The sequence below is a fragment of the Cynara cardunculus genome, unplaced genomic scaffold (assembly GCF_001531365.2).
Source record: "Cynara cardunculus var. scolymus isolate 2C unplaced genomic scaffold, CcrdV1 Un_Scaffold_1931, whole genome shotgun sequence".
NCBI classification, from domain to species: domain Eukaryota; kingdom Viridiplantae; phylum Streptophyta; class Magnoliopsida; order Asterales; family Asteraceae; genus Cynara; species Cynara cardunculus.
In genome coordinates, this window is record NW_020200919.1 from 67,819 (window position 1) to 84,115 (window position 16,297).

The window sequence follows — 16,297 nt, forward strand, 5'->3', positions numbered from 1 at the left end:
AGAAGAGAAAATGAAGTGAGTGATCATTTGGCATTTGTATCTGAAAAGAAGGTTAAAGCAAGATCTTGCAAGTCTGTTAAGCAAGTTGTTCCGACAAGTGAGTCATCGAGCGAAGAAAGTAATGAAAGTGAATCTGATTCAGAGATGAAGGAAATAAAGCAGGCAATGGTCAAGCTGGCAAAGGCATTTCAGAAGAAGTTCTACAAGAAACCGCATATGAACAGTCAGAGATTTTCATCCGGATCAAAATATGAATTCAAGGATAAATTTGGAGAGAAAAAGAAATATAATGAGAAAAGGTTTTAGAAGAAGTTTGAAGAAAAGAAAAAGTAAGTTAAGGGAGTTGCGGATGAGAATACAAATTGTTATAATTGTGGGAAGTTGAGACATTTTGCTGTAAATTGCAGAAAACCAGTGCCCAAAAACATTGATTACTATAAGAACAAGTTCCTTCTTTCTAAACAAAAGGATGCGGGAAAAGCTTTAATGGCTGAGGATGATCATTGGCTGAATTTAACTAATGAGGAAGAAGAATCAGATGTTATGGCTCATATTTGTTTGATGGCTAGGACTGAAATTGATATGTCTAAAAATGAGGGAGAAAAGGCAGGGTCAAGTGATGGGGTACTTGAATCTTCGTAAATGGAATAGATGTAGAGAATGATGCTAAAATTACAAGATTTTTAGCAAAAATTTGAATTTGAAAAAGATCGAGTTGCAACTTTAGAAAAAGATCTTAAAATGCAACAAGAAATATACATTAAGTTAAATAGTGAAGATGCTGTAAATTTTGCATGGGCTCAATCTCTGTTATCTGAGAGCAATAGTTTTACAGAAAAAAATGGATATCTTGAACAATGAATTATATAGAATCATATGATAAACTTAAATCTTTAGAATTAGTAAATGATGATCTAGTTGTAAAGAATATCACTCTTACTTTAAAAAATAAGACTTTAAATGAAAAACCTAAAGACCTGGAAGAAACGTTGTACAAGCGACGGGAAACTGTTCAAACTATTTTTCTAAACAAACCGACCGAGACCAGATTTTTTAATCCAAGGGAGGGGTTGGGATACGAAAATTCGAATCGTTTAAAGAAAGATCTATATTTCACTCCAACAATTTATAAATTTGAATAGCTTGTGTTAAACCCCATAATTCATTATGTAAAAAGTAATGAAAAACAACAAGTGATGAAGAACCAGAAGACCGATGAAGACATCAAGGGAGAAACGGCTAAGTCTGGAGCACAACCAGAGGACCGATGGACGACCAAGGATGCGATGGAAAGAGCATCTACATCGAACCTCTGGTCAACTATACTTAGAGTATTTTCCAGCAATTCATCCTGAAGCATGCGATGAAGACTTAAAGATAAGAATGATTCATCACACCATGAATGACAGCTGGAGATGACAAGTCAACAGCTAGACTTCGAGTTTATCTTTGATATTAAAGCTTATCCATAGTTTAGATAAACATTATCTGTTAATAGGAAGATTAGATAAAATGTCTCAATAGATAGTTATCTTCGTATTAGCTTATCAATATAAATAGGTGGTTAGGCCTATTGTAAAAATAAGCTTTCGTTTTTATTATTTCATAAAGTGAAACCTTTTATACTCAAGATTATTCTTAATTGTTCTTACTTTCTTCTTGAGTGTTCATCACTTTATTCATCAAATCACTATAATTTGGTTATCATTAACTAGATTATTAGTGTTATTGAGAGATCTGGGATCAACAATTGGTATCAGAGCCGATTGATTGACTTTCCAATCAAGACAATCAAACAAAAATATCTCAATTTTTGATCTTATTCCTCGTCAAAACACAAATCGTTCTCTTCAAAATTCTCAATGGCCAACTGGATTTCTGCTTATAGCGTTGGCTCCCTCACCAAGCCTCCAACTCTTCAACGAGAAGAATATCCACAATGGAGGATCAGAATGGTAAATTTCTTGGAAAGAATGGACAGGAACCTCCTTCGATCTGTAATGGAGGGTCCTTACATCCCACAAACTCTTGTCCCAAGAGTTCCAGGAACAAACACCACGGCTGAAATTCCTGCCTACTATATGCCCAAAGATGAAAAGAATTGGGATGAAGACGACATGGAAAGAGTAGAAACATACATGAAGGCCAAACGATTGATAATCATGGCCATACCTAATGAAATCTTCCAATCCCTCGACGCATGTTCCACTGCCAAGTAACTATGGGATGAACTGGCAAGCCAACTGGAAGGAGAAGAAAAAACGAGAAAAAATCGTAGAGCACAATGTCTCAATGAATATACTAATTTCAAGGCCCTTCCTGATAAACCAATACAGAAGACGAATGATCGTTTTAACACATTGATTAATCAATGTCGTCGAAATGACATCTCCAGAACTAAGGAAGAAAACAACATTCTATTCCTAAAAAGTCTGGGCGATGAATGGACTCAGCTGTCTATGTCCCTTCAAGCAAACTAGGACCTAGACAGCTGGTCACTCCATGACCTGTATGGAACGCTTGCAGCACAAGAGAATGACATAATGAAAAAGAAGGTTTCCATTGGTGGACCTCTTGCCCTTGCTTCCGATGAAAAGGAAAAATCAAGGACTTCTACCAAAGAACATAAAAAGAAAGGCAAGAAAGCATTGGTAGTAGAATCAGAATCTGAAGAAGAAACTTTTGAATCAGATGATGAAATTAAAGTTTTTGCCAAAGCTTTGGCCTTGATAACAAAGCAGTTGCAGAGAAAGTTCATCAAGAAACCCTATGAACGAAAAGAGTTCAAGAGAGAAAGGTACCAGTCATCGTATGAAAGGAAGCCATCCAAATTTCATCAGAGGRAAGATAGAAGAGATGGGAGAGAAGAAAGAGAAGAAAGAAGAGAAGATAAAAGAGACRAGAGGAAAGAAGACAAGGATGGAAGGAAGAATGACCTTCGATGCTTTAGATGTGGAAWGCTCGGTCATTTCTCCAAAGAATGACGAGGAYGATTGGTAAAGGATGCTGATTATTACAAGAACAAATACAAATATAATTTCAGAGAGCGAAGCCTGATGGCTGAAAAAGAAAATTGGGTGTCCGATTCTTCATCAGACGATGAAGACAAGGCACTCATATGTCTAATGGCCATGTCCAACATAGAATCCGCCCACAACTCTGATGATCTGGTATGCGAGTCTACATCCAATGAAACCAACTCTGCCCCATCGGAGCTAGAGTTAAGGGTAATAAAACTTTCAGAGGATTTCCTCAAATTAAAAGAAAATTTGAACTTTGAAAAATCTAAAAGATTAAAAGCGAAAAAAGAAGCAAGTTTCTACAAAAGAGAAACTAACCTTCTAACCGAAGAAAAAGCTGAACTTGCAAGGGAAAAGACTCGCATAAGCACTCTTGAGAAATCAGAGGAAGAGAAACTTCTGGAATTAAACAAACGAATAACTAAGGACCTAGAAAAGAAAACAAAGGCCTTAAAGGAATCCGAGGCAGAGAGACTAAATTCAGTATCTCTTAAAGATTTCTTTCAAAAATAACGGGAAATACTTCACCAGAAGCTTCAAACCAGTGAACTTCTAATGAAGAAGTATAAAGATGCCCAAGACGTTTATGAAAAATTAAATGGTCCAATGGACACTCAAGGGATAGGATTCAATGAATTGGACTCTTTCATCGAATCAAAGAAATCTACCCTTGAATCCACTTTCAAACTTGGATGCATTCAAAAACCTGACTTTACTCCAAAACCAAAAGCAAATTTTAAAAGAGTTAAAGTCGATGGAAAAACTGTCGTTTCAAGATAAAATTTTGAAAATGTGGTATACGAGAAAAGTACGAGTAAGAATTCTGATGAACGAGATGAAACCTCTCATCTGAAACCGATGGAAATCCTATGGTTAAACCAGAGTTTCTGATTGTCAATTCCTTTCCATCAGCAAGTACTGTTGATGAAAAAGAGAATCCAAATGAGGAACCATCAGCTGATGAATCGATGAACAACCCAAGTAAAATTGCAAGTTCATCGAAGTCAGAATCGATGAAACCTCAAACAGATCACTTTGAATCATCAACTTTTGACCTCACATCTTCTAAATCAATCCATGCTCATTTTGATTTTGACAAATCTGCAAAAGACTTTCTTGATTCTGAATCTGAAGAAGAGATAAGTTATGAATTATCAAAAATCATTGAGGAGAAGAAGAATCAAAACTCAAAAACCTCAATGAAATATGATATTCCTTCATCGATGAAAACCTTAGACAAAGAAAAGAGAGAACTGAAAGATAGTAAATCTGCCAAAGATAACTCACAAATCCTTCAGGTTCATCAAGTTTACTCGTGAGCAAAAACAGAAGTGGCCTGCCTCTGAGAGTATTAATCACCACTTTTCTTTCCATCCAGCTGAAGAAAAGCAGACCTTCCTCTGGAGAAAAGAAGTAAAGTCCAAGAGCTCTTCAAATAAAAAATCTGAACTAGATAGGAAGTTTTAAAAACAACCAATGCTAGGACAGGATTTACTCCTCGATTTACTTCTTTGATTTCATCGAATAAAAAGAACATTAGACATACAAATCCAAAGCATCAATATTGTCAATGTTTAATTTCCTTTACAAAACCTGAGGAATCACATGTTGACACATCACTGTCCCTTTTCACAACACGTTTATCGATACAATGTTAAAACCAATGAAAACGTGAAAAAGCCCAAACCCAAGGGCAAGGGAAAGGCAAATAAACCCAAGCCTGCAAAGGCTAAGGGCGATGAAAAGAGTGTGAAATCCCCTACTAACAAACGAGGACCCATTATGAAATGGGTACCTAAAACCCCTTAATTTGTCTTGCAGGACCAGCATCTGCAACCATGGTATATGGACTCCGGTTGCTGTAGGCACATGACTGGTGATAAAAGTCAATTATCCTCCTTCATTGAAAAATCTAGAGGATCTGTGACTTTTGGAGACAACARYAAGGKCACTATCAAAGGATATGGCACTCTCATCAAAGGCAACATCTCCATCAGCAAAGTGGCTTATGTCGAAGGATTAAAGCACAACCTATTAAGCATAAGTCAGTTCTGCGACAAGGGTCTTCAAGTCAGGTTTCGCAAAGGTTTTTGCATAATAGAAACGATGCCCGGACAAACAATCATCAAAGCAAAGAGAGAAGGAAATCTTTATCTTTTAGATTTTGAGTCCTCAATGGGACAAGACACCCTTTGTCTTGTTTCCCATAAGAGCGATGAAAATTGGCTATGRCATCAGAAATTCTCACACCTCAACTTTGATGCACAACGAAAACTAGCCACACAGAAGTTGATCAAGGGAATTCCAGATCTCAAATTCGAAAAAGATCATCTTTGCTCAGCTTGTGAGATGGGTAAGTTAAAACGGGCCTTACACAAAACCAAGTCAGAAACCTCCTGCACCAAGCCCTTGGACATGATTCATATAGACCTATGTGGGCCTATATCAACCCAAAGTCTCTCTRGAAAGAAGTATATGCTAGTATTGGTCGATGAATACTCCCGATACACTTGGGTTGAATTTGTAAAGCAGAAATCAGACGTTCCAGACCTAATCATTGGAGTGATGAAAAGGCTTCAAGTCCTTCTACAACAAAAACTAGTGAAGTTAGAAGCGACAATGGAACTGAATTCAAAAATGCTAAAATTGATGACTACCTCTTCAATGAAGGCATCACACAAAACTTTTCATCCGCAAGAACTCCACAACAAAATGGAGTGGTAGAACGAAGGAATCAAACCTTAGTGGAAGCAACAAGGACCATGCTTGCTTTATCGGAGTTACCCCTCACATTCTGGGCTGAAGCTATCTCAACTACGTGCTTCACCCAATAAACAAGAGATACCAGAAGACACCTTATGAGCTCATCAATCACAGAAGACCAAATGTCAAATATTTTCATGTCTTTGGGTGCAAATGCTTTGTACTCAACGATAGAGAATATCTTGGCAAATTTGACAATAAAGCTGATGAAGGAGTCTTTCTGGGCTATTCTCAAACCGCCAAAGCAAACAGAGTCAACATCAAAAAGACAAAGATCGTCATCGAAAGCATCAATGTGTCCTTTGATGATTCCATATCAATGACTTCTGGACACAACAGTTCAGAACTCGGACTTCAAAGGAGAGCATATGATTCATCACTTGGCAAACCCAATGAATCAGAGCTAGCTCAATTATTTGAAGACATCTTCAATGAAAAAGTAATATCTGGAAATGTGCCTACTGCAAAATCTAACTCCAGAATCGATGAAAATCATGATGTCTCCAATGCTAAAGGTAAAACTCTTACAGAAACTCATGTTACTTCATCATCTACTTCTTTTGTGTTTTCAGATCACGATCAAGATCTAGCATCTAACTCTGGATAATATTTCCAGAACAAGAAGGACGAAGATGGCATCATAAAAAGGAACAAAGCCAGGCTTGTTGCCAAAGGCTACCACCAGGAAGAAGGGATTGATTATGATGAAACATTCGCTCCCGTTGCAAGACTTGAAGCCATCARAATGTTCCTAGCCTACGCCGCTCACAAAGGCTTTAAGGTSTATCAGATGGATGTCAAGTCTGCCTTCCTCAACAGCAAACTTCAAGAAGAAGTCTACGTGCAGCAGCCTCATGGGTTCGAAGATCCAAGACATCCAGACTATGTCTACTCTCTGGATAAAGCCCTCTATGGATTGAAGCAAGCACCCAGAGCCTGGTATGAAACTCTATCTACTTTTCTCATCAACAACGGTTTCGAAAAAGATACAATCGATACAACTCTCTTTCTCAAAAAGCATAATGGTGACATCTTACTTGTTCAAATATATGTGGACGACATCATATTTGGCTATACATATGCAAAACATTGCAAAAAATTCTCAGCGTTGATGAAAAGTAAATTTGAGATGAGTATGATGGGAGAACTAAGCTTCTTCCTTGGTCTTCAAATCAAACAAACTTCAGAAGGAATTTTCATCAATCAGTCCAAATATGTGACTGACCTTCTGAAGAAATACTCTCTCTCAAACACATCATCGATGAGAACACCTATGGCTACAGGAACCAAGCTTTTTGCTGATCCATCAGGCAAACCTGTGGATGTAACAACCTACAGAGGCATGATTGGATCACTCCTGTATCTAACTGCTAGTAGACCAGATATAATGTTTGCCACATGTCTTTGTGCTAGATATCAATCTAATCCTAAAGAATCGCATCTCTCTGCAGTCAAGAGGATCTTTCGATACTTAAAGGGAACTCCATCATTGGGTCTCTGGTATCCAAAGAACTCTGGCTTTGATCTAATAGCCTACACAGATGCAGATCATGTAGGTTGCAAGCTTCATAGAAAGAGCACGTTTGGAAGCCGTCAATTCTTGGGGGACAAGGTAGTAAGTTGGACATCCATAAAACAATATTGTGACTCAACATCCATAGCAGAAGCATCGTATGTTGCTGTTGCTAGTTATTGTTCACAAGTTCTCTGGATGAAGACACAACTTAAGGACTATGGTTTCCAATATGACAAAATCCCTATCCTATGTGACTCCAAGAGGGCCATAACAATCTCTGCAAATCCAGTGCAGTATTCCAAGACCAAACACATTGTTTTAAGGTACCATTTTCTGAAAGACAATGTTGAAAAAGGTAATATAGAAATGTATTTTGTTCCAAATGAGATTCAACTTGCTAACATTTTCACAAAAGCTCTTGATGAGAAAAGATTTTTATTCCTAGTCAGCAAAATGGGTATGATGAATCTCACCACTTAAAGGCACTCATTAGCTTATAACCAGAGATCTTCAATATCTCATGGTTATGCGTCTAAGTGATATATCAAATTTTAGCCAGAAACTCCAAGTATGCTAAACCAGCGTCTCTGGTCATAAAGACCAGAGCCTCTGGCTATTTAGACTTACTACGAACAATTTTTGGCAAACAATCTCAATCACCTTTGGAACCAAAACCCCTCTGGGCCAAAGCAAATACTTTGTAATTTCTACCAAGTATTCTCTTACACACTAGAGCCTCTGGTTATATAGACCAGAGCCTCTGGAATTCAATTCTTTGAGTCTGCATCTTATAGTGTCTCAACTTGGACTTAAGCATTCATTCATTTCATCTCCTCCTTTTTCATATTTCATTCCTTTGCTTTCAAAACCAGAGCCTCTGGTTCTAAAGACCAGAGCCTCTGGATTCACAATCTTTGGAACTAGAGCTCCTCTGGTCTCAAAGGCTCATCCATCATAGTCTTTCACATACACTTCACCATTTTCCATCACTCACTTTCTTTGCTTCACAACCAGAGCCTCTGGTTCTAAAGACCAGAGCCTCTAGCTTTGCTCTCTTAGGAACCAGAGCTCCTCTGGTCTCAAAGACCCTTTCTTCAATTCCACTTAACCACCTTTCATACTTTTATCATCCTTCACAACCAGAGCCTCTGGGTGTATAGACCAGAGCTTCTGGTATCCCTAAATCCTCTTTATTATTTGTTTGAGGGGGAGTCTTTGAAAACTTCAAAATCCTTACTCATGTATCATTTGAGGGGGAGTCTTTGAAAACTTCAAAATCCTTACTCATGCATCATTTGAGGGGGAGCAAAAATTTCAACTTCACATTCTTTCTATGCATTTTTCATCCAGATCCTCTGGTTCTACTATCCAGGGCCTCTGGCCACCTAAATGCTACATATGTACTTAACCAGAGCTCCTCTGGTTCTATACAATGGATTATCAGTGCTTGTATAGAGCCTCTGATTTGTTAACCAAGGCTTCTATATCATGTAATCCAACATTACATCCATGAACTCCTTCATCGATGTTAAACTAGAGCCCCTTTGGTTCCTCACCCAATGGTTCATGACCAACCAGAGCTCCTCTGGTTCCATGAAAATAATTTTCTTACAAAAACTCATCTTAACTGAAAAATCATTTTCAAGATTATACAAAATTGCAGCTTTTGTGACTAAAAACTATACAACATGGGTTTTTAGAAGACCAAAACTTCGTAATTAGTATTAATCTTACAATTAGATGAGATTTTAAATTATTTTTGGGAACGTCCTCATCAAGATATCATTTGGAATAAAATCTTTATTTCAAAAAAAAATCACTACATCATACCATCACGCGCTTGACAACCTACAGGCTGTTCCCCATGAGCCGTTTCAATTTTTCCCCCTTCCCTAATCGCGTCTTGACACGTGTCATCTAACATTAATGGCATGTACTATCAAGACGGCTCACGTTCTTCAAATCATATCACAATTACCTAAACTGCCAAAAATTTTCATGATTATTATATTTTAATAATCAAGAAACCATTTCCCTTCCACCCTTCCACCCCCCACACCCCACTCCCTCACCAAATTTTTGCCTATAAATACCTTTCTTCCTCATCCATTTTCTCTTTACGCTTCCATAAACCAGCAACTATATTCCGACGAACAACAAACCTGCAACTTCCTCAAACCTGCAACAATGGCCTCCTCTGCCTCCCATGAATCAAACAACAATGATAGCTGTGTACAATCCACCGGCGCCGACAGCCGCACTCTTGTCTTCTTACCTATGGAACCCAACAACCATGCTATCGAACTACACAACACAGTCTTTGACGATCGCTTTGCAGTTATGATTGAGTTTTTCAAGAACTACATCCTTTTTCCTGCCTTCACTCTTGTCGATAATGGCGTACCATTAAGGTACGTCCAGCAATACTGGCAAACCTATGAGTTTCACCCACCCAACCACGGTATAATGGGGGACATGGACACCTCTAATGACATGATTTGCTCGCTAAAAATATCAGGGGCTAAGGTTTCTCGGGTTCTGTGCATTCCCACTCGACGGGAACTTGGAATTGCACAATACGAGGAACCACCAACCAACGATGACATCATCCGCTTCATAAATGTGCTAGGTTACAATCATAACCTACGCAATGTATCGGACTTCTAATGCCAATTCCTCCTGCCGATGGGGAATATGTTTTTCTTCATTCTCAACAGGGCCCTCACAAGCAAACTGGGCTCATTGGACCAAGGGAAAATGTTGGATCTGAATTCAACTTTGATATTGATCTAACACTCTAAACAAGCTTTAAAAACAATTGAAGTGCAGCGGAAGAATTAATAAGAGCAAAACAGAGTGAGTAAGTGATTAAACACACCAAGAACACACARTCTCAATGAAGAAGATGAATGCAAGAAGATTGCTCCAAAGATTTTTCAATTGATTCAATTGAAAATTTTGACGATTACAATACTGGAAGCACCACCGATTACAAAGGTCCTATCCGCTATATATACTAGTTCCTAACGACCTTAGTGACAAGATTTTGACGCGTGTCTTCATCTGAGCCGTCAAAATAAAGTCGATTATTCCCTAGTCACGTGAAAAGCACATGCGGCTAACAATCTTTGAAAACAGAGTAAACAGAAACTTCACAGAAGACCAAATCCACAGACCCTCTGTGAGCCATCTCAGAGGCTCTGCTGTAAATGACTTGCGTGTTCTTTTTGACAGAGGACCATTTTCCAGAACCTCTGTGAGACACATTAGAGGTTCTGCCACTTTTCACTTGTTAGATCAAACGGCTTCTAAAGCTAGTCCTCTGTTGTCTTCTGTGGAGATAACCTTCTGTCAAGACTTACAATGTACTTTTTCTATACTTCTACAAGATAGGAATAATAGAGCTAACAATCTCCCCTTAAGTATAAAAAAGTAATTGTGGACAGTTGGGTGCAGGATTTGACAAAAGGAAAAAATAGAAGAGGAGAATAATCTCATCCTCTGAAAAAATTTACATTATTAAAAGAAGTAAAAAATTAAATTATGCAGGCCTATACTATTACAAGAGATTACTCAACAGCAGAGTCTGGATAGTCGTCTACAGCGTATTGCAAATCAGTCTTGACAGTCTTGTAGACCTTGAATATCCATTCCCTGAATGAGACTTGTATTTTGATAATCTCCAGAAGGTTCGTTACTTCATCCGCCCTTATTCGCCCCTTTTGCACCTCTGCCACCACCAAGTTGAACACCCATTTGAAGGAATCTGTTGAATACTTGTGCACCTCTTTCGGATCGAAGAATCTTAGGATCTCATCCTTATCAAGAAAACAAACCCAAAGATGAGATTGTGGATAATAGTGTTGGGATGGAACCTGTGCAGCCAAATTGGTCTGTTCTTTGGAGGAAAAATCTTTAGCTCTGGTTGGGCCAACCTCATCGCAATATTGATGTCTTTCTGGCTGTAGAATTTAACTTGAGCACGCATTACCTCTATCAGCCTTCTGAGAGAAATCGAGTAGCTTGACCTCCTCTCCATGTACTTGTTTAGGATCTTGTGCAAGAAGATTAGATCAAATACACACAAATTATGGAGGTCAGCATCTGTGAAAGTGTATAGGTTGCCATCATCCCTCTTCACCGTATATTGAGTGTACAGCACGGTCTTCTTCAGCATGGTGCACGGAGAGATGGTTTCTAGTGAACGAATAACATGCTCTGAGAAGACCTGCTTTGGTGGCTTGGTGGGTTTAGTGAAGTGAAATTTTGCTTCGGCAGAGGAAATTCCGGTTAGCTCTGGATCGTATGGGGGCTCTGTGTCTGTGGATGAGTAACACCACCGCAAAATCTCTTCGACAGTGGTTACGGGATCTGTACGCATCTTCTGCGTAGGAATCTTGTTCATCGAGTCAATAATTTCAGAAACCCTCCCCACTGTGGCAGACTCTGGCGTTCTGGTGTCTTCTTCGAGTATAGGCCTCTGGGTAGACCCCTCTGGTAGGATTGGTTTGACTGTTCCTACCAAAGCGTTGAACGTACCCGTGGACGTTTCTTCAGGTATCTTTGCAAGTTTAGAAGAGCCTTCCCCAACTTTGGGGATAGGAGCTCTGCCTTGCTTCATCCGAGCCTCTGCCAAAGACGCCTTAAGGGCTTGAACCAGATCAGGGTCGTCGTATTCATCTTCATTGATCTCCTCCAATGTGTCAGAGCTAGACCCTTTCTTTGGCGACTCCTCTACTACTTTACCCTTGCCTTTCCCTGTAGGCTCTGAAGATTTTTCTTTGGAGAATAGGGCTGCAGCAGAGTCCACTATTTTCAGTGGTTTGGCAGAGGTTGATTTCTTTGGCTCTGTCTTCTTCTCCCCCTCATGACGATCAGGGTCATTGCCTCCCTGATCATCATGGATTTGAGTGGATTCTTCCTTGCACGAGGTGAGGGGAGCCTTCTTCAAGCGCCTGAGAACTCTGGAGGCCGCCTTCTCCATCTTCTCTATTACCATTTCAGCATTCAGAGTGGCGGTGTTGATATCCATCTCTGTGGCCCATTTGATTTTAGAGATGCAACGATAGATTTCATTTTGGAATGAGTCACCTTCCTTGACGAGTTGCTTTGTGCACTCTCTAATGGATTCATTTGTAGCTCTGGCCTATTTGAGAAGATGGTCGTGGTGTTTCTACACGGTCTCTCTGAGGGCCTTAACCATTGCGTCTAGCTCTCTGCAAGTGGCTAGATGGTTAATATTAGCCCTGGAGGATGAGGAGTCGACGCCAATAGTGATCGCAGAGGAGAACATCTCTTTGTTTTCATTCTTGAAGGCAGAGTAGTCCGTGTAGCCAGCGGAAACTATGTCTGTAGCGTATTAGGCGGCAACCTCTGTCAGTTATGTCTTTAGAGTGTTGATGGAAGAAGGATTGAGGGACAGCATGCTGAAGTCTTCTGTGAGATCATCCATTTTGAGGACAGAGCTCTGAAGGGCTGATAAGGTCGCCTTGAGTTCAGAAGTTGTAGAAGTCAACTCCTTCAGAGCCTCTGTTAGAGGTGTAAGAGCCTCTATCGTTGGAGAAGAGGAGAACAAGCTTTTCAACTCATCCAACCTCTGGAATACCGCTGTGGCGAAGGTTTGCAACTCCTCCTTCATCACATAGGCACTCGGGGAACCTAGATCACCAACACATGGTGACCTAGTAGCCTAGGAGTGTAAGGTGCCCTCAGTGACCGATTTGGCGTTGTCATCTCGGGGACTTCCACCAGATCCTCGGACATCCCCAATTGGAGAGCCTACCGGTGTTCTGTCGATTTCGTGCCTAATAGGTTCAGAGCCTAACTCAGCAGAGGGATCGAGTGGAGGCTTTGGGCATTCTAGACCCACAGCCTCGGTGATTCTCTCACATGCCTCTGAAGCATGACTGGGTGTTTCACTCACGCATGGAGGGGCAACGGATGCCTCTCTTGGTTGTGCCGAGTCCTTGGGCGAACGGACTCTTTTGATAAAACTACCATCCTTTTGAGAGGATGATGGAATAGAATAGGATTCCCGGTTTGTGCATTCGATAGAGGACGAAAGAATGTCCTCTGCGAGGTTGGTTGGTTCAGGGTTCAGCGTGTGCACGCTCTTCAATAGGGATTCCCTCTAGAACAGGGTCCCTAGACATGTGGGTTGCACAGGGAGGGGGGCTTGGATTTGTGCCTTCGGCATCTTTTTCACCCTCATCTAACTCTACTTCTTCCTCTTCGTCGTCTAATACGACTTTTGTCCCCAAATTTACCACGTCTATGGGCGTTGTAAAACTCTGTTGGAGATTGAAGATTATATCTTGTATTTGCTCAGAGAGGGACTCTTCTCGAATAGCTTTGCGCAACCTTCTGCACTTAGGTACAGCCTCTGCCGGGCCTTCTTGAACCTCGGCCTCTGTGACCTCAACCTCAGTGGGTTGGGCCTTCTTTGATTTCTTCTTTTTGGGTTTTGGCAAAGGACTGTTTGGACCCTCTTCTTCTACGGGTCTCTTTTTCCTTTTTTTTTTCGTAGAAGGATTGGCATCCTTGTGAGTCTTCTTAGACTTCTTTGGCCTTCGTGGGGGACTACTAACTACTCTCGGTCCTTCCTCACTCAGCTCCCTTGCCTCTGCAAGCTCCTTCATTCTTCCCTCAACTCTCATTTTGTGCACTTTCTCACCTATGGGGATACCTATTCGTGGAGGGGTTTCAGGAACCGGCTCTGGCCTCCTATATCCACGTATATAATCCTTCGTATCTCCTTTGCTAAGGTACTTGAGCATAGCTTTCGATAATGGCCTCGGGTTTCTGTAGCCTAGCTCATGCTCTGTTGGATGAAACTCCTTCATTGGGTATAAGAGAGCATTTGGCTATGCAGAGGGCAGCTTCTCTGCAATCATGTCTCCAAAGGCCAAGCTGAAGAACCTCTGTAAGATCAAGTTTGGGTGATTGAGGTCTTCCTTGGCTTTCTTTTGTGCTTTTACCTTCGATTTCTTACCCCGTTGAGTAACACATTTCTTCTTGATTAGGCCCACCATATCATCAAAGATGAGTTGCACGTAATCCAGGGGCATGTTGAAGTATATTCCATAGACTATGGAGAGCATAGCATGAGATGCTTGATCGTGGCTGCCAACCTTCCCCGTTAAGCAACAATTGATGATTGAAAACAGAGTATTCGACATAGGAGGAAGGCCCTTCCTCTTGAATTCGGTCCTTTTGACGATTTTCGTCTTTGCCGTGTATGAGTGGAATTCGAGGAATTCGATCAATTCCGCAACTGATGGAGTTGGTGCAAAGATATCCAAATAAAGATCATCCAGAGTAGGTAGGTGCAGGGCAACACGTAGGGTCTCGACGTTCATCTCCATTGGTACGAGGGATCTGACTATTGGGTGTGACGCATAGCCTATTATGCTTAATACAGCATCTTTCAGGGTGCAAATGTAAGAACTGAGAAGAAATTCGGTGAGATAGGTTTCAGGGGTAGGTTTTGTTGCAGTGAGTGGGTAATAGATGGGGTGGTTCGAAGGATTTCCAATAGAGGATATGTGTATTTAAGGAAGCCATTTGGGGATGGAGCGAAGTAGTAGTTGTTATGTATCTTTACCAGCATCACTTTCTCATATCGATTCTGTAAAAACGATATGGCATGAGAGGTCAGTGCCTGAGATTGGTTCACTTCATCATTGCTTGGGTTGTTTTCGGATTGAGCGGAGGCGGATGCTGAGCTTGAAGACATAGTTGCAGGTTGTCGGAAAGCTTGAGATTTTGCTGGAGGAGTATTTAGAGAAGTGAAGGGGTTTATGATGGGGGGAAGAGTATTTATAGTGACGAATTTTGAATGTGAACCGTTTATTTGGCTATATATCGTGATGAGTGGTTTATGGGAGAGACGAATCAAAATATGTCACGTGGTGTTGGGAAGACGCACGATTGATGACGTGCGCCCCTGTTTCTGACACGCACGTGGTCAACTTTAACCCTTATCCACATAACCACACGCACCATATCAATAATATAAAACTATAGAAGAGTTTTGTCAGAGACCTAAGGGTAACAGAGCCTCTGTGATATGTGTGAGACCTTCTTACATGTTACACCTTTGTATACCTAAATGGTTTGAAAATCCTCAGAGAGATGAGCACCTTCTCAGTTCAGACCCACAGAGCCTCTGATAGAAGCGCCAGAGGTTCTGATGAACTGACCTCTGAGATCAAGATACTTCAAAAGTTTTGGCACCTTCTGAAGTTTTTATTTTCAATTTAAAAACTCCCCCTATAAGCCACCTTCCATGGCTCCCCCTCAAAACAAAAACCATTTAAAAATCCTAAGAAGATGGTAAGTATCGACAGAGGACCTGTTGAAAAAGCCTCTGAGAGTTATCATAGAGGGTCTGTGATTAAAAACATTTTGCTTCTTCAATAGGTTTTATTCCTTTTAAGCATATACTCCCCCTCAAACCTTGCATATCTCTGCGAGGTAAACCTGCTAACTAAGAAAAACAAGTGAAGGTTAACCAAGAAGTAAAACTATATACAAAAAGAGATTATTAAAAGTAAGACATACAACACTTAGAACTATGGGCATGCCATTCCTATTTTTTCAATAAGGAAGTTGAACCTTTTCTCATCAAGGGCTTTTGTAAAGAGATCAGCCAATTGGAATTCAGATTTGACAAAGTATATGTTGGTCCCAAAGGGTCTACAAGAATACTAAACAGTTTGTAGAAGGGGGGGGGATGAATACAAATACAATTTTCAAATTTAAAATATATATTGATAAAGAAGATCAATACAAATTTTACAAGATTGTTTGCGGAAAAATAAGTTATAAGAAACCTATCTAAACAATCTTAAGTTACACACAAAGGATAGCAAATACAAGAAAAGATATTGCTAAAAGATTCTTTTACTTAAGCTGAAAGAAGCTTGAACTAAGAACGAGAATAGAGAGTGATGCGCGCACTCTGCATGGAGAAGAAACACTTCTATTTAAACCCAGT